Source organism: Haliotis cracherodii, unplaced genomic scaffold, assembly GCF_022045235.1.
Source record: "Haliotis cracherodii isolate W230 unplaced genomic scaffold, xgHalCrac1.p SCAF_9, whole genome shotgun sequence".
Taxonomy (NCBI): domain Eukaryota; kingdom Metazoa; phylum Mollusca; class Gastropoda; order Lepetellida; family Haliotidae; genus Haliotis; species Haliotis cracherodii.
The window spans coordinates 16,677,753-16,698,026 of record NW_027266343.1 but is presented as its reverse complement, the minus strand read 5'-3'; the positions used below and the strand labels follow the sequence as shown (position 1 = coordinate 16,698,026).

The window sequence follows — 20,274 nt, the reverse complement described above, 5'->3', positions numbered from 1 at the left end:
CCGGATCCCGTTAGTCGCCTCATCATCATGCTTATGACAAGCATATTCCCCCCTTACAGCAAGCATGGGTTACGTAAAGTTACATACCTAGAGTTAGACACAGGATGTGTCCCCAACATGATAAATCTCCTGTTTAATCCTTTATCTAGTTAATCCCAACTGTTGAAACCAGTAATAACCTGTGATATCTCAAATTGTTAATTGTTGTAATTTCCTGATGATAGTTGAGAAAATAGTTTCCTCGGATGTTCATGGGTTACAGATACATTTTAAAACAAAGAAATTTATTTTGTCTTCCTACTTACAGTGACCTGTATCCATGGTATCCATTACACACCTTTTTAACATTTTCTACAATCTTTGAAGTCTAAATTACATCACAGAACTGTATAAAATTGGTATGTATTTGGAATTATATTTTTGAGCTTTTCCATCATGTAGTGCTTTGAGCAACCACTTCGTGTATGGAATTTGACACTTTATAAATGGATTTATTATTTTATTATGATTAAGGCATATACAAAAATCTTGTTTCTTGCCACAAATAATTATTGAAATATGTTTTATTTAATTATTTTTTTCTTCAACCACTCCAACCTAAGATCCCAGTTGTACAAAATGAATTGCCCTAACATTGTGTGTGGTGGGAATGATATTGAGGATCAGTGCATTGTTTTTGCATGAGACCCAAGGCCACATTTGTTTTATTATTTGTATCACGGGCCCACCTCTCCTACTGAAAAGTCCAGAAAAACATTAAACATAAAATATCTATTTTTGTTATGTCTACCACTAGTAATATAGACTTTCTTATACAATAAAACGTGTCATGTATAAATTCCATGTCTACATCACTATCAGTGATTCAAGAGGCCACCTGCAGATTTAACACCACAGCAGAATAAATTTCATGTCAATTAATAAATAATTGACGTAGCTATTTATTTTTAGTTTTATTTCCACCAACCTTGTGTGGAAAAGCTGGAATAAATCAGCGAAACAAAATTTTAAAAATGTGGCCTTATGTGTAACCATGGAAACAAAACTACTTTTGGGGCCGGACATTAGTAGCATCAATCACTGACACCTTAACAATAACAGTGCTACTGACACCATGCTTCTGTTTCAGCCCCAGTATGACCTAGGGGAAACAAGGGGACTGACAGCTATGGACAACTTGATTGACAGCTTGTCGGCTCATCCAGCACCACTGTCAAGCTAACTCACACCAAGGTAAGGTCCCACCACTGAGTTGCTCATTTGTCCTGGTTACAGGTCATCTTGGTGGCTACAGGTCATCTTGGTGCACAGCAGCGGTGAAATGTGGTGAAATTTAGTCACATGTCCAATATACCGGGTCTGGACTGTATCTATATATAGTCTACATGTCGAAGTCAGCTGGGTCATTTCATGTGTGGGAGATCGTGATTGTTGTGGACAGATTTAAACTGTGACATTGTTTATGGCTATTTCTCGTGATTGTTGTTGTTGTCAGATATATACTCATTGTTTATGTCCATTTGACATGACTGGTGTCGAGAGAGAGAGATATTGTTTAGCTGTGTTTCCTAATCTTCCTTATTTACTGTTTATTGGCTGTCTTAAACACCCTTCTGGACCAATCTGTAAGTAATCTTTAAATACGTCCCTACAAAGACTGAAAATTAACATGACAGTCCATATTTCCTTGTATATATTACAGTCTTTACAGCAGAGAGGAAGAGATATATATTTGCAAAGTGACTATTATCGAGATAGTTTAATCAATGTTGTAGTTTTGTCCACTTCCGCTTGATCTCTGAAAACAGATTTAAGTCATTGAGCATGGTTTTAACACCCCCTTTTCAACCTCAAAACTTGAACCAGAGAATTGGGGTGCACATAATACACGTCAATGTTATGCACTATTATATCAGTTGGTGATAAAATATAAGAGTTTGAAAGAAAACTGAAGTTTCTCTACTTTCTGCACATTCTGTAATCAGGTTATTGAGCCATACAAGTCAGCAATTTCCTGCTGACAAATTTAATTGTTTTCAGGTGTTTTAATAAAAGCTAAACTATTTTCACAACTATCATAGGGAAAGTTCAACATTTTACAATTTGAGATATTACAGGTTATTACTGGTTTCAACAGTTGGGCGTTGATTGTGGGATTAACTAGATTAAAGGATTAAACAAGAGATTTATCATGTTGGGGACACATCCTGTGTCTAACTTTACGTATGTAACTTTACGTAACCCATACTTGCTGTAAGGGGCGACTATGCTTGTCATAAGAGGCGACTAACAGGATCGGGTGGTCAGGCTCGCTGACTTGGTTGATGTATGCCATCATATCCCAATTATGTAGATCGATGCTCATGATGTCGATTATTTACAGACCACCATCATATAAATCAAATTGTTTGATACGAATTACTTAGAAGTTGATGGATGGTTTGTGGATAATAACTTCTTTAATTACCGTATAGGCGACATTTTGGTATAGATCCTTATACCGTTGCCAAGCAAGCCTTGCTTGGCAACAGTAAAAGGATCTATACCGAAACGTCGGCTTTACAGTAATTACAGAAGTTGTTATCCACAAATTATGTCTACTTTGGCGTCATATAGCTGGAATATTGCTAAGTGCGGAGTTATACAACAAACAAACAAACAAACACTCCCACCATAAGTCAATCCTGTCCTCATTAACATCGCACATGTATATGTGATAAATGAAAGGTGTTCAAATGAAAGCAAAACTATTTTCAGAACTAACGTACATCATCAAAATAAAACATTTTACAATTTGAGATATCACAGGTTGTTACTGGATTCAACAGTAGGGCGTTGATTGTGGGATTAACTAGATTAAAGGATTAAACAGGTGATTTATCATGTTAGGGACACATCCTGTGTCTAACTTTACGTAACCCTTACTTGTGGTAAGGGGCGAATATGCTTGTCGAAAGAGGCAACTAACTTGGTTGATGCATGTCATCGTATCCCAATTATGTAGATCGATGCTCAAGATGTCAATCACTGGATTTTTTGGTCCAGACTCGGTTATTTACAAACCGATGTCACATAGATTGAATATAGCTGAGTGCGGCATTAAACAACAAACAAACAAACAAACAAACAAACAAACACTCTCACCATAAGTCAATCCTATCTCCATTAACATCGCACATGGATACGTGACACAGTCCACTTATTTCATTCATGAAGATATAATGACAACTTGTGGCCGACCAGGTCCTGATTGATCCGGAACAGCAGTACCCTTCACAGTGTGTCATCGTACACTCGCCACAGCGAACCTTCATACTAATTTATGCATACGATCTGTATGAATCATTATAGTGATCATGTTATTAACGTGTAGGCTTGTTTTGATAATTGTCGTCAAAGGTAGTTTTCGGTAATTTTCTCAATTAGCATGCTTGAGTCATATGGCTTGGATTCACATCATCGTACCAGGAATGCAAATGTCGTTGTGGGAAAGTTAGGAGTTTGAAATATGTTCTCGCAATTTGAGTGATATTGACGCTTGTTCATTGGATAGTTATTGGACTTAATGTCAAGGGTGGTGTGTTTATGTTCCATCTGGTGCTCCTCGACTGCCCTTGTCTTACATATGATGTGACGGCCTCTTGAAACAGCTGTCTGAAATGTACAACACATGTCATGTGGAAGAGATGAAATCGACAATGGATGATTAATCTTTTTACTTTCCTGAGAATGTTGCTGTTGTTTTCTATCATGAAAACGATAACAAGATGTTGTGTTTTGGGAATTTCACAAGAGTGAAATTTGTAGTGCTTGGTGAAACTGACGAAATAATCTAATGGATAAGGGCCTATCACTACCGACAAGGGCAGAAATGGCACATGTGTTACGAGGATGTGAGGTGGTGACTCAGTCGAACATTATACAGGCGAGCCATGAACAGATTAGACATGAACAGGTGAGACATGAACAGATGAGACATGAATAGGTGAGTCATAAAAACAGGTGAACAGAGGACACATGAACAGGTAAACAGATGAGACATGAACAGGTGAGATGTGAATAGGTGAGTTGTGAACTGGTGAGACATGAACAGGTGAGACATGAACAGGTGAGTCATGAACAGGTGAACAGATGAGACATGAACAGGTGAGATGTGAATAGGTTAGACATGAATAGGTAAGCCTTGAACTTGTGAACAAGTGAGACATAAGCAGGTGAACAGATGAGACATGAATAGGTGAGACGTGAACAGGTGAACAGAGGAGACATCAATCAGGTGAGATTTGAATAGGTGAGATGTGAATAGATAAACAGGTGAGATATGAACAGATGAGACGTGAATAGGTAAGTCATAAACAGGTGAAACATGAGCAGGTGGGTCATGAACAGGTGGTTCGTGAACAGTTGACACATGAACAGATGAGACATGAACAGATGAACAGGTGACACATGAACAGATGAGACATGAACAGGTGAACAGGTGACACGTGAACAGATGAGACATGAACAGATGAACAGGTGACATTTGAACAGATGAGACATGAACAGGTGAACAGGTGACACATGAACAGATGAGACATGAACAGATGAACAGGTGACACGTAAACAGATGAACAGGTGACACATGAACAGATGAGACATGAACAGATGAACAGGTGACACATGAACAGATGAGACATGAACAGATGAACAGGTGACACATGAACAGATGAGACATGAACAGGTGACACATGAACAGATGAGACATGAACAGATGAACAGGTGACACATGAACAGATGAGACATGAACAGGTGAACAGGTGGCACATGAACAGATGAGACATGAACAGATGAACAGGTGACACATGAACAGATGAGACATGAACAGGTGAACAGGTGGCACATGAACAGATGAGACATGAACAGGTGACACATGAACAGATGAGACATGAACAGGTGACTCATGAACAGATGAGACATGAACAGGTGACACATGAACAGATGAGACATGAACAGATGAACAGGTGACACATGAACAGATGAGACATGAATAGGTGGTTCGTGAACCAAGACCAGGTGTTCCATCATCGAGTAAGACTTAAACAGGTGAGACTTGAACGGGTTTCATGAACAGGTAGGTAAGGAAAGTAAGAAGTAACAAGGATACATTACATGACTCAAAATGTAATTTATATTTCACTGCACAGCAAAAACCCAGCCTTTATCCCTTCCTGAGTCCCACCGATATCTCACTCTGTAGTAAGAATACATTACATGACTCAAAATGTAATTTATATTTCACTGCACAGCAAAAACTCAGCCTTTTATCCCTTCCCGAGTCCCACCGATATCTCACTCTGTCTAAGTGCGTTCCATTGGGAGCTTGGAAGTTATTCAAAGGGCATGTAACTCGCAATATATTCATCTAAACATCTATCTAAGTGTCCACGTACTCAAATTTGCCACTGTAGTTAGCTCAGATTTTCTCATCCATATCATCATAGTGTCAATATGGTAATCATCCATTTCTTCTTGTTGGGCAGTGTTAATTCTGAAGTATGTATATGATAAATATGCTGAAAAATATCAACAGATTTAGCCATTGTATATGTTTGATTACTTTAAATATTGGAAATGAACAAAACTGAAGGATAGAAAAAAAAAAAAATCTTTATTTATTAAGTGTATGAAAGTTAATTTGTTTCAACCAGGCAAAGGCGACTTTGCATGTCGTAAGAGGCGACTAACAGGATCGGGTGGTCAGGCTCGCCGACTTTGTTGATGCATGTCATTGTATCCCAATTGTCTGGATCGATGCTCATGATGTCAATCACTGGATTGTCTGGTCCAGACTCCATTATTTACCAACCGTCATCATATATCTGGAATATTGCTGAGTGCGGCGTTAAACAACAAACAAACAAACAAACAATTTGTTTCATATATAATTGTGTTGTGTGTAACTGGGATCCCACTGATGACCAAAATGACATTTCCTCTAGGGATAGAGTACCATAAGGCCAACCAAAGAAATGTTGCGTAAACAATTATGGATACAAAATAAGCGAAATGTCCAGAAAAAGCACACAACAGATTAGGAAATAAACATACTGTGTTTTCAATGTAAAGCTAGGTTACCTGTAGATTTAACCATGCTAAATGGAATTTGGAGCAGAACGTGCAGCTACTTAAACAAGTTAAGGAACACCCACATTTTGAAGGCTGTGTCTTGCAATACCAGAGTAACGAGCCCTGACAGTATAGCCAATTCAAAAATCAGTGCTCTTTAACTTCTTTGAGAGGTGTGTATGAAAAAATAAAGAGCCTCTTTAAATTACAGATGTATCATTGCATGTTTTTAATGTTAAATTGAAGAAAACTGACCATTGAGGACTTTTAGTATCTTTCTTCCCGGAATAGAAATGTCAGTGATATGTAATATTTGTCAACCAAGTCAGCGAGCCTGACCACCCGATCCCATAAGTCGCCTCTTACGACAAGCATAGGCACCTTTTACAGCAAGCTTATTCTATTATTAACCAGATCTTTACGGGTAAACAAATCATGAATTACAAATAGATTATGCATTGACAAATGACTGTCAGTATTTTCAGCCACAAGTTAAATAACACCCACAATTGGAAGGATGTCTCTTGCAGTACCTAAATAACCAGCCCTGAAGTATACAAATTCAAAAATCATTGTTCTTTAACTTCTTTGAGAGGTGTGTATGAAAGAATAAAGTGCCTCTTGCTTCGCATTCTTTGAGTTTGAGTTAAAAATCTAATAACTAATTTATTGTTGCCTAAAAATGTTTTCCTTGGAGGAGGTCCGGTCTGACAGAGAAGGTTGAGTTAGTGCCTGGAATATGATCCTTTCACTGAGTGGGTTCTGATAATATACACTCAGCTTTCACGAGACTGTCTCTGTTTCATATTTATTTGAGACAGAATTACGCTTCCTGGTCATCTATCTTTTTCCTTTAGGCCCCCTCCAATTGAATGTCGACATAACTGATATAACATGTGCCTAGATCATAAAAAGGTTTGAATAGAAGTTAAGTCATTGATAAAATAATGAAAATGTAATATATATAAAGCAAATTTTTACATACACCATTATTATTATTTTAATGTTGAATTTGTGTATGAAGTAAGATCTTGTCTATGCAAAAACAGCCTAAGGTATCGCAGTGTGTATCAATGGATGAGGTAGGCGGATAGTGATAATACTAATCTTGACATTCTCTTGAATGCTCACATATTTACATTTTCAATCAAATCTAGGGAGGAGTGTTTGAAGTAACTTAGGAGCGGTCGGGTGGCCTAGTGGTTAAAGCATTTGCTTGTCACGCCGAAGACCTGGGTTCGATTCCCGACATGGGTACAATGTGTGAAGCCTATTTCTGGTGTCCCCTTGCCATGATATTGCTGGAATATTGCTAAAAGCGGCGTAAAACTATACTCACTCACTCACTAAAATGACTTCGATGATAACGGATGAAAGAAAGACCATGTGCAGCATGCAGAAAACTGAAGTCAGTGGCATGTTAGATTGAACACCTGCCACGTAAGCTCAGTGGGAAAAGAGTGGGTTACAATACTAAACATGATATGTGGGGTTACCGAGGTTTGATTTACCCAGTCAAAAATCAACATGAGATGCATATTAAAATGATGTTTATATATCTATGCTGATGACCAGTCTGGGCATGGGTTCTAACAGCCTTTAGAGTGAGTGAGTGAGTGAGTGAGTTGGGTTTAACGCCGCTTTTAACAGAATTCATGTTATATCACTAAGTGTCAGCTTAATGTGTGAGGAAGGCCCGAAGTGATGCAGGTCTCAGACGTTTACCACTTTGGTGAAACCCACGAGCAGGGGTATGGTCCTGACAAACCTAGAAACATAATCGGGGCGAACCGGGATTCGAACCCACAATCATAGGTTTCTGGCGTGCCCAAGGGACGCAACTCTGCACTGCGAATCACGGCGCCTTAGACGACTGGGCCACCCGTGTCCCCAGCAACCTTTAGAATAAAAGGATGACGTCACTAAGATTTATAAGATTTATGTCATCTGTGGGAACACTCCGTGTCCTGCTGCATTGGCATGTATTAGATGAATGAGTGATAGGAGTCATACTTATGTTTCATCTCTGATAGCAACTTTTACATATCCTTGTCACGATTCAACACATCTGTGAGATCCAGATTAGATTTGGACTTCAGCGACCCATGCTTGCTGTAAAAGGTGACCATGCTTGTTGTCAAAGGCGTTTAACAGGATCGGCCGGTCAGGCTCGCTGACTTTGTTGATGCATGTCATTGTATCCCAGTTGCGTGGATGGTCATGATGTCAATCACAAGATTGTCTGGTCCAGACTTGATTATTTACAGACCGCCGTCATACAGCTGGAATTTTTACAGACTGCTGCTTGAATGTTGCTGAGTGTGGTGTTAAACAACAAACAAACAAACATAGCCTGTGATTTAAAAGACAAATAGTCAAAGAATTAATAAGAACTCTTTACATCGCTCTGGACAGGTTAAATATACATCTCAAGTAGAATCAGTCATTATGGTGTGGGTCAAAGGTCACATGAGTGTGACAGTATGTATTGGTCTACGGAGGATATCTTCACCAGAAATTGCGAATGTTAGCGCTTTCAACCTAAACAATTGATATCAAAGGTCACATGACCTGTAGTTGCCCTGGCAATGTATTGGTTTTGGATAATAATGTGTATAGATATATAGATGGAATTTTTATCAAGTAGTTGAAAACAGGTCAAGCTTGATGTGGAAAGTAAGCCAGATTTATCAATCGCAGGGTTAAAGATTGCATCCTTGACTCATGATTTGGGAATGTACTCAGTCCATGCAGACAATAAACTTTAATAAGAGGTGGATTTTGATTGCATTGTTCAGTTAATAGATAGTTAGAGATGGATAGAAACACCACAAAGTCGTTCTGTTTTCTAGCCGGTAGAGCGTCTGCCCAGAGAGCAGAAGCTCGGTGCTTCAAGCCCCTGCTCTGTCATACCAAAAGACATTAACAGATGGTACTTGTTGTTACCCTGCCTAGTGCTTGGCATTAAGGGGAACAAGACGTTAAAATTCACCTCAGTAATACATGTTTAAGTGTCAAGGCATGAGGTGCTGAGGCTTGGGATGAGTGGCACATTTCATGTGATTTCCCAAACATTACAGATGTATCATTGCATGTTTTTAATGTTAAATTGAAGAAAACCGACTTTTAGTATCTTTCTTACTGGAATAGAAATGTCAGTGATATGTAATATTCGTCAACCAAGTCAGCGAGCCTGACCACCCGATCCCATTAGGCGCCTCTTACGACAAACATAGTCGCCTTTTACAGCAAGCTTATTATATTCTAACCCAGATCTTTATGGGTAAACGAATATTGAATTACAAATAGATTATACATTGACAAATGACTGTCAGTATTTTCAGCCACTGTTTGTATTGTCCAAAAAATGATTTTGTTGGCCATCTTGCAGATTTAAACTTACACGGAATACCACTATCACTGTGTGCTCGTCCAAATTAGGAATGACATTTATGTTGATTATAATGAATGGACTGTATTATAGTAAATATTAAATATTTAATACAGATAAGAGTTGTGTGAGTAGATAGGTAATTAACTTATAGTCATAAATACACGACCTTCGATAGTGTCACCCGAAACCACATTCCAATAATGAACAATAGACATGAGAGGAATGAAATGGTCCAGTATTAACAAAGAAAGCGTGAGTGAGTGGGTATGGTTTTACGCCACTTTTAGCAATATCATGGCGGGGGAAACCAGAAATGGGCTTCACACATTGTACCCATGTCAGGAATCGAACCCGGGTCTTCAGCATGACGAGCAAACACTTTAACCACAAGGCTACCCGACTGCCCCAACACAAAGAAAGAAGTGAAGGTATATAAGTCCATTTACGTTTTTTTTATTTATTTAGTTACATATTATGATTGATTGGAGATGTGATGTTAAGCCATGTTTCCTGCCAGTTGAGACGAGATTATTGCAAACATTTGCACCGATTGTAGCATAGGTTCTTTGTTCAAGCAGGAATATGTACAGGAAATGTCATGTGACAATTCTGTCTATTATAATGCCTGGTTATTATCAGTTCTGTTTTCAGAGGTTAGTGAATGAATAGTGAGGAAGTGAGTATGGTTTTACGCCGCTTTTAGCAATATTCCAGCAATATCACGTCAGGAGACACCAGAAATGGGCTTCACACATTGTACCCATGTTGGGAATTAAACCCGGGTCTTCGGCGTGATGAGTGAACGTTTTAACCACTATTCTACCCGACCGCCCCGAGTGAATGAATAGCTACAATGTACATATATCTGGTATTATGGATACAGGTTCATATGGACACCGACCCGTGAAGATTCCGGGGTAGAATAGGCCTTCAGAAACCCATGCTTGCCATAAAAAGCGACTATGCTTGTCGTAAGAGGCGACTAACAGGATAGGGTGGTCAGGCTCGCTGACTTGGTTGATGCATGTCACCGTATCCCAATTGTGTGGATCGATGCTCATGATGTCGATCACTGGATTGTCTTGTCCAGACTTGATTACTTACAGACCGCCGTCATAAAGCTGAAATTTTGCTGGGAGCTGTGTTAAACTACAAAACAAACAAACAAACCTATGGACCCATTAGGCTACTATAATCTGTACCAGATATTTGTGATGTCATTGATTAACGTCTTCCATTTGCAATCAGTTGATTGCAGTATGAATGAAATGATTGGCAATAGTGTATCTCTGTAGATAAATCAATAATAACAGTCAATACTTATAGAAGAATTGAGTAATAAGTGCGACTATATTTTCGTTGATATTTCTCAATGTCTGATTTCACTATTTTTCAATGGAAGAAGAAAGACAGTTTTGACTGTTTTCTTTCCCACTAAAGCTCTACAACTGTGTAATTTCCTGTCTAATGTCTGTATTTATGGTCAAAACTATCAAGAAATCGCCACGAGGACGTTAACTGTCATGACATGCAGACTACAATTTTGTTCTGTACCCTTTGAAACCTGACTATTTTTCCTTATATTTGATTTGATTGGTCGTTATATTCCATTTTTCTTACAAGAATTAAAATGTATGTAAATTAATGACAAAGAGGGATTTGATTGGCTGACGTGTTGTACTGAGAGCCAGGATTACCGATCTGTAGTAAACAAGATGTAAACATTAGGGCTGTTACGATTCACTCGCATATTCAGTGTATCGAACTGTATCCATTCATGAATTGAATACGTTACTCGTGGTCTCTAGACTTGAATGTTTATGAACATGCAGTCATGTTCATGTGCATTTACATACACTGACCCTTAAAATATCCATAAGATCATATTATATCAGAGATTTCTTCAAAGACAACACTCGTTCATATTTAATTTGACAATATTTTAGTCACTTCATGGTCATTGTCGCATTTGAGCAGATACTAGTACCTGGATAAGTGCAGTATATAAATGTATAATGTATTAATAATTTACAAACCATGTCAAATAATTTATTTTTTTATTGTTTCACTGAATATCATAAGTAATACATCAACTGCTGACTTGTTATTGTATTCGTGAATAAATATTGGTATTCATTACATTATGTTCGTATTCGTTACCCTATAATCATGATACGAATTGTATTCGCCTAATAGTGTATTCATTGCAGCCCTTGTTTACTAAACATGAATCTTGTGTACAAGTGCAATATATTTGCCTGTTGGTAAAATATTTAACCGAGTGCAATCAGTGCATTCTTTTAACCAGCACCAGTGACCTGTGTCATTGGGAAATCGCACCCTGCAGTACAACGTACAACTTGACCTACCAACTTCCATAGCAGTATACAATGTACAAGGCAGGGCTTCACATCTAATGACTTGTCCATGTTCCCCCACATGACACTGACAGATCATGGTGACACACACACAGTGTACTTTTTCCTGTTTGACCCTGGTTCCAAGTTCTTAACCCAGTCTCGAATTACAATTCTATGTGGTTATTTACAGTGACTAAATGTGTGAAGAGGGTAAGTCAAGGTGTGGGAAACGTGGATGCACTGAGGACAATGCATGTACAATGATCACAAACTAGTACAAGACATTTAGGCCTCGCTTCTGTAATTTAATGTTTCACGGATTTATTCCTGCTTTACCACACAAGGTCGGTTGAAATAGAAATAATTTTCTATCTATCTATCTCATGATTTGGGAGGGTTCAGTCCATGCAGACAGTAAACTTTATTAAGAGGTGATTTTGATTTCAATATCCAGGTAATAGATACCGGTACTTAAAGTTGGCTAGAAACACCACACAATCTTTCTATCTGTTTTCTAGCCGTTAGAGAGTCTGCCCAGGGAGCAGAAGGTCGGTGCTTCAACCCCCTGCTCCATCATACCAAAAGATGTAAAAGATGGTCTTTGCTTAGTGTTAAGGGGATGCAGTAAGCTTGAACAGGATGTTTCACCTCACCTCAGTAATGTAAGATGCAAGGCATTAGGGGCCAAGGCTGGTGATTTGTGGCACATTTAAAAAAAACTGTACAGTAAACTATGGTTATAAGGAACTCAAAGCCACCACTAATATTCGTTCTTAATAACCGTAGTTCATAACTGTATCATTGCACTTTTTAAGTGTTAGATTAAAGAAAACCAACCATTGACACTCAGACCTTTGAGTATCTTTCTTATCAGAATAGAGTGAGTAAGTGAGTTGGGTTTAACGCCACTTTTAACAGTATTCCAGTTTTATCGCGGCCTGTCAGCTTAATGTGGGAGGAAAGCCTGAGGTCATGCAGGTCCTAGACGTTTACCACTTTGGTGAAACCCACGAGCACAGGTATGGTGCTGACAAACCTAGAAACATAATTGGGGCGAACTGGTATTCCAACAAACATAAGTTTCTGGCGTGCCCAATGGACACAACTCTGCACAGCGAATCGCGGCGCCTTAGACAACTGGGCCATCCGTGTTCCCTTATCAGAATAGAAATGTCAGTGATATGTAACATTCCAGCTATATGATGGCTGTCTGTAAATGATTGAGTCTGGACCAGACAGCCCAGTGAATTATTATTTTATTTTATTTGTTGAATCTATTTCTTGACCCGGCTACTCTTCAGTAGGGGTGGTGGGCCTGTGAAATGAAAAATAAAATAAATGTCTGGCCTAATCTGTTTTATTGGCCATTTGTCTGATTTAAATACCCTATACTGTATGTGTAAAGCATGTTTGATTGTACAAGTTCTATTGATATATCATAATGTCACTCAGCAAATGATACACACACGGAAGAATGTATAGCTCATGTTTGGTTTTATATTTAAATAACAAGGAAATTGAAGTATTTGTATCTAATACAAGTGTGTGGGAGTAATGAACTTCCATGTTTTTATCAGCTGTGTGGTCAGTGATTAGGAAGTCTCTCAGTTGTCATCTTCCTGAGTCAAGGAAGTTTACTGACTAAAAATCCAGTTTCCACTGTTGCCGAACCAGACTGGAATTTCAGAGCTTGATCGTATCTCCACCGGTGGATATTACGAGTTATGTCCTTTCTGTGCCGCTCCTATTGACCAATGGGTCACTTGCATTTGGTTCAAACAAAATGGCGACGCCCAGTCAAGACAATCTGATCGATGATCAAGATATATATTGTGACAAAATGTGTCTTACCTCGTGAAGTGCATCAAATCACGTGAGCATCTTGAATAAAAACATGAAAATATTTGAACAATATCTGTCGATACCCCTGTCGACGTCCTTTGTAAAATGTTGAAATCCATGTTGTTTACGAACCGGATGTTGATTTCATTATGCAATTTTGATTGGACTTTGCATAGACTTGTTAGACTTAGGCCTTTAATAACTACATTATTCCAGCCTAGTTCGGCAAGGGTGGTAACTGGACTTTTACAATCAGTTAACTCCCTTGCGTCGGGAAGATGCTCATATGTGCAGTTTACCCAAGTGCATATATCAACTGATAATAACACTTGTCACAGTGGTATTTATCAAAATACTACATGCAAGTACATATAAATGTAGATTTGTGCAAGTCAAGAGACACAATGCAAGGTGATCATGAATCAGATATTCATGTCGAAAAGAGTATCTAAAGGCAACATACGGTAGAAATATTTTAAAAATCTATTCATTTATCGAACGCTACCTGTCCTTTAATTAGATTTTAGCCTGATTTAGCCAGATTTGATTAGAGAGTATTGCCATGGCCTGCCATGATATAACGGAATGATCGTCCCGTAAAATTCCTAATTAGGGTAATAAATTAATAGACCGCCTCCGTGGTCTACTGGTAGAGTGTCAGGCTGGAGAGCGGAAGGTCTGGGGTTTGATCCCCGGCCACGTCATACCAAAAGACGTTAAAAGATGGTACTTGTTGTTACCCTGTCTGGCCTTGGCACTAAAGGGCTAAAACAAGGACTGGTCGGCTCTGAGTCAGTATACCGTGTCTGAGTGGGGTATTCATGTTAAACTGCGGCATGGTATCTCAGTGAGCTTACTAAGCACTATAAATCGGCATCAGTTCGGACTAGTACAAGCAGCCACACAAACACACACACGTGCATGCACGTTGCTATATAAGTGCAATAATCTTTGACGTGACGTTAAACCCCATTTCACCTCACCTCACCATAAATTAATAAATTAGTTTTTGCAGAAATCTGAATTATTCACAGTTTATTCATGGATTATTTGCAACAGCTCCTGGGCATAACCACAGATTAATCATAGTTTACTGCAGTACACGATACGTTTTCCGTTGTGGTGTAATTATACCCTGAAATGGCAATACACTCTGCAGCCAAATTGTCTCTACATAAACTAAGTTCAAGATGAAGTTCTGAAGTAATAATACATGACTCTTCTTAATGCAATAATTCAAAATGTAAAGTGATGTGTTTAAAGAAACACATTTACTTTCACATTGGGTTATTCAGTGTTGTAGAACAGAGTATCGGAAGAATGTCACGCTTCACCAGAACATCGGTGCATTGTAAATATTGTTAGTCTTTACTATAGGGGATACACCCTCATCTGTATTGATTCATATTTTAATCTTGTATGGTTTCACACATTTAGAACAGCATGACATTCACTGAAATACAGTGACTAACGTGCATTTGAATTGCCTTTCTGACTACTTTATTTGGGCAAGTCTATTGAAGCATTTTTAACATGATTATGCCCTATGAAATGTAACTAATGTCACAAAACTGCCTCAATTGAAATAACATGATACGTATTGTGCCGTGGACATGGTATCATGATATTTTTCTTATCGGGAGATGGTCGTATCGTATCGGGAGATGGTTGAATCATGACATCCCTAGGTATTAGTGTTGTAGGGTATTAAGGTTGTTGTGGTTTTCAGGGTTGTGCTAAGATTTTAAGTTTTATGTACATTTCACTTGTTATAGGCGACATACCATGTAGGTGTGGCCATTCACCAGGTTCACGGAATGTCAATAACAGTTTCACTTTCCATGTATATATTATACCTGTTGATACCATGTCTTGATTTGCTCAGGTAATTTATGATAATTATGAAAAATTATGTGTATCAATAAATGAATGAAGGACTGAACATGCTGTGTTATCACGATTAAACTTATCACGATATGTGAGTCAGCTATCAAATCAGTGTCTTTTTCCTGTTTCACTCAGGTAGTTACATTCGCCATTCATACGTGTACATGGACTCAGTTTAGTCATTGTGTCATTGTGTCATTGTGTCGATAAAGAAAGAATAACCCACTGAGATTATCACTTAGAAAACTATCACATTCAAGAGCTGTTCTGATGTACTTCATAGGTGAGGAGTGGTGTACAGTTGATTGTTGGTTGGTTGGTTTGTTGTTTAACGCTACACTCAGCAATATTCCAGCTATATGACGGTGGTCTGTAAATAATTGAGGCTGGACCAGACAATCCAGTGATTGATTTCATGAGCATCAATCCACGCATTTGGGATCGATGACATGCATCAACCAAGTCAGCAAGCCTGACCACCCGATCCCGTTAGTCGCCTCTTACGACAAGCATAGTCACCTTTTACGGCAAGGCTAGGTTGCTGAAGACCTATTCTACCCCGGAATCTTCACGGGTCTGATGTACAGTACATCAGTATGATTTCATATTGTTTCGTATTGCTTCAGCTGACCAATCAGCTGGAGTCATAAGCCCACTGCCTCGTTGTCAACACGTTCGCTTGTCATGCCGAGGGGTGAGTGAGTGAGTGAGTTCAGTTTTATGCCACTTTTAGCAATATTCCAGCAATATCACAGTGGGGTGATTCCAGAAAATGGGCTTCACACATTGTACCCATGTGGGGAATCGAACCCTGGTCTTCGACATGAGGAGCGAACACTTTAACCACTAAGCTACCCAACCGCCCTGTCACGACGATGGGTACAATGAGTGAAGCCTATTTTCTGGTATCCCTTGGTGATATTGCTGGAGTATTGCTAAAAGAGGCATAAAATCACTACCGTTCAACTGACCCAACAGCTTTAGGATCTGCTAAAATGTACAATGTGCAATCATCATAAAGTATTTCGCTGAAAGGTTTAACCTTCTTATATTATTTAATGCGTAATATCTTCACTTACCCAATTTTGGTCAATTTCAGGTGTATGACAAGATGGATAACGTGATCAAACAGGGATATCTACGGAAGGCATTCTCTTCAGAGAGGGGACTCTCCAACCTGCTTGATGTAAGTCTCCCTAAGAACATGTTCAGTTGTTATGATCAGGGCCCTGAGCCTTGTTCCACAAAGCGATCTTAGCGCTAAGATGATCATAACTCCCATACTTTCGATAGTTGTAGTGCTAAAACCTTTTCGGAAAACAGGTCCCAGTCTATAATTGAAGATCTTTGTGTAGCAGAAGCGAGCACTTATAAGATCTGGTTTTACTGAGATTGTTCTGATAAATAGTGGTTGGTTGGTTGGTTTGTTGTTTAACGCCGCACTCAGCAATATTCCAGCTATATGACGGCGGTCTGTAAATAATTGAGTCTGGACCAGACAATCCAGTGGTTAATATCAAGAACATCGATCCACGCAGTTGGGATCGATGACGTGCATCAACCGAGTCAGCGAGCCTGACCACCCGATCCCGTTAGTCGCCTTTTACGACAAGCATTGTCACCTTTTACGTCAAGCATGGGTTGCTGAAGACCTATTCTACCCCGGATCTTCACGGTTCTGAAATAGTGACCACACTTATGGTAATATATAACTCAGGGGATGTCCGTTTGACTTATTTCAAATTTGGGATTGACATCAAAATTGTAATTTCATGAGGAACAAAGATAATTCGTGAAAAGTAATCCTGAAGACTTGCTCATCAGCAGCAAAAAGTCTAAAATGTTTCTGGAATCCAGTCCCATCTGACAACATTTTTCAATCCGTTTCCATTTCCTTTTTCATTCATTTTACAATGACCTGGGGCAGCTTGTGGTACTGCTTGTGTCATGTCTTTGACAAGCCCAGGAATTTATCATGTTTATGACTCATAACATGTATTATTGTACAAAAACTTAACTACATGAACATTTAGGGGATTACATATGTTGTGTGCTTGTATGTTTTACATTTTTCTATTCACAGAAAATTGACCCCAACAAGTGGTTTGTTTTTCTTGTGCGGCAAGGAAAGCCGTACTTGGAATATTACGATAAGGAGACTGATGTTTTCTCTGCGGAACCAATCAACACATTTGACCTCTCAACCTGTAAGCAAGTGACCTTCACCTTTCTGCGGAATGCTAGGATTCACACTTTCAACATCATACTTGGTGACAGGGTCATTGAACTTGCTACAACCTCCAGGTAATTATAGCTACAACCTCCAGGTAATTATAGCTACAACCTCCAGGTAATTATAACTACAACCTCCAGGTAATTATAACTACAACCTCCAGGTAATTATAGCTACAACTTCCAGGTAATTATAGCTACAACCTCATGGTAATTATAGCTACAACCTCCAGGTAATTATACAGAAACAATTCAATAACACACAAGACAAGTATCATGTACAAAGCGACTTACGGGATCGGGTGGTCAGGCTCACTGACTTGGGTGATGCATGTCATCGTATCCACATTGTGTAGATCGATGCTCATGATGTCAATAACTGGATTGTCTGATAAATTACAGGCCGCTATCATATAGCTGGAATATTTCTCTGAGTGTGGCATTAAACAGCAAACAAACAAACAAACAAAGATGAACAAACTGACCTCTGAAAATCCATGACTAGAGGCGACAATGGAATCAGGGGGTCAGATGCAATGACTTCTGTTAAAAAAACAAACTGTGTGTCACTGTACTGCCACAGCATTTATCGTTAAGGGACTGATGATATCAATCAGTGAATTGTCCAAACTTGATTATTAACAGGCGGCTGTCACATTGCTTGAATGTTGCAGAGTGCGGCGTTAAACAAACAAACAAACAGTGGTTGTCAGTGAAGGTTTCTTCCACTTCTCATAATAACATACCATATTCAACGTAATAAGAGCTCCACTCTAATAAGTGCCACAGCGGTATTTGCTAATATATTGGCAAGTGAACAATTTCGATTGATCAGTGTACACAAGACTTATTTATTTGTGTATAATATGTGTGTTGTATGCATCTTTAATTATGGGAAATTAAATTCTGGAAAAATATATCTGTCGTATGTAAACAATTCAGGCTGTCCATGAACCATGAAATTTACGATCTTTCAACTCTGTTGTTTTTCACCAAAATATTATTCTAATAAGAGCACCCTATTTCTAGTTTTGAGAGCGCCCTGGGCACTTATTATGTCGAATACGGTATGTCAAAATTGTTTAGGTATGTTTTGTTGTGATGAAATATGTGCCCTGGTTATGATTGTCAGGACATTTGTTTTGAACAATAGTGTAGCTGCAGTCTGGAACATGTAGTGATCTTCCCAGGTCACATCATGGTAGAGTTTAATTGTTACACGTTATCATGATTTTGATTATCTCATCCTGATTAGTGTTCTCAGGTCACATGATCATGGTCGAGATTGTCAGTATTTTCCTTACTTCCTGTCGTAGAAATAATGTCCCTATGATATTATGATGTGTTTTAAAAAAAATATTGTTTGCCTTTGAATAAGACTCTTTTATCATATCACATCCTTAACATTTATAACGAAACATTATATTTCCTTGTTTTCGGCTGATATTGACATCACCGTCAGGGTCATGGGTAATTTGTGTATGCATCCATCCGTCCATCCATTTATCCAACCCTCCTTCCTTCCATCTATGACCGCCTCTGTAGTCTAGTGGTAGTGCATCATCCATTCACCCATCCATCAATGATCATTCAAGTTCTTCTTAAGCTTTCTCCTGAACTACAGAAAACCTGAATGTTGCATCCTATAACATTTGCTGTTCAGACATTTTTTTTCAGTATTCATGGTGTCCATGGAAACATATTCTATTTTCTATCCATTGATGTGGGGATGTTTGTAATCTACATCAGATCTAAACAAGAAGGCTATTTGTGGGGATGTTTGTAATCCACATCAGATCTAAACAAGAAGGCTATTTGTGGGGATGTTTGTAATCTGCATCAGATCTAAACAAGAAGGCTATTTGTGGGGATGTTTGTAATCCACATCAGATCTAAACAAGAAGGCTATTTGTGGGGATGTTTGTAATCTGCATCAGATCTAAAGAAGAAGGCTATTTGTGGGGATGTTTGTAATCCACATCAGATCTAAAGAAGAAGGCTATTTGTGGGGATGTTTGTAATCCACATCAGATCTAAACAAGAAGACTATTTGTGGGGATGTTTGTAATCCACATCAGATCTAAAGAAGAAGGCTATTTGTGGGGATGTTTGTAATCTGCATCAGATCTAAACAAGAAGACTATTTGTGGGGATGTATGTAATCTGCATCAGATCTAAACAAGAAGGCTATTAGTGGGGATGTTTGTAATCCACATAAGATCTAAACAAGAAGGCTATTTGTGGGGATGTTTGTAATCTGCATCAGATCTAAACAAGAAGGCTATTTGTGGGGATGTTTGTAATCTGCATCAGATCTAAACAAGAAGGCTATTTGTGGGGGTGTTTGTAATCTGCATCAGATCTAAACAAGAAGGCTATTTGTGGGGATGTTTGTAATCTGCATCAGATCTAAACAAGAAGGCTATTTGTGTGGATGTTTGTAATCCACAT

General features: G+C 38.7%; 1 pseudogene; it reads left to right on the top strand.

The window, feature by feature from the left end:
* Positions 1 to 3,731: 3,731 nt before the first annotated feature.
* The window catches only part of LOC139453288 (uncharacterized), a 34,929-nt pseudogene continuing 18,386 nt past the window's right edge, over positions 3,732 to 20,274 (top strand).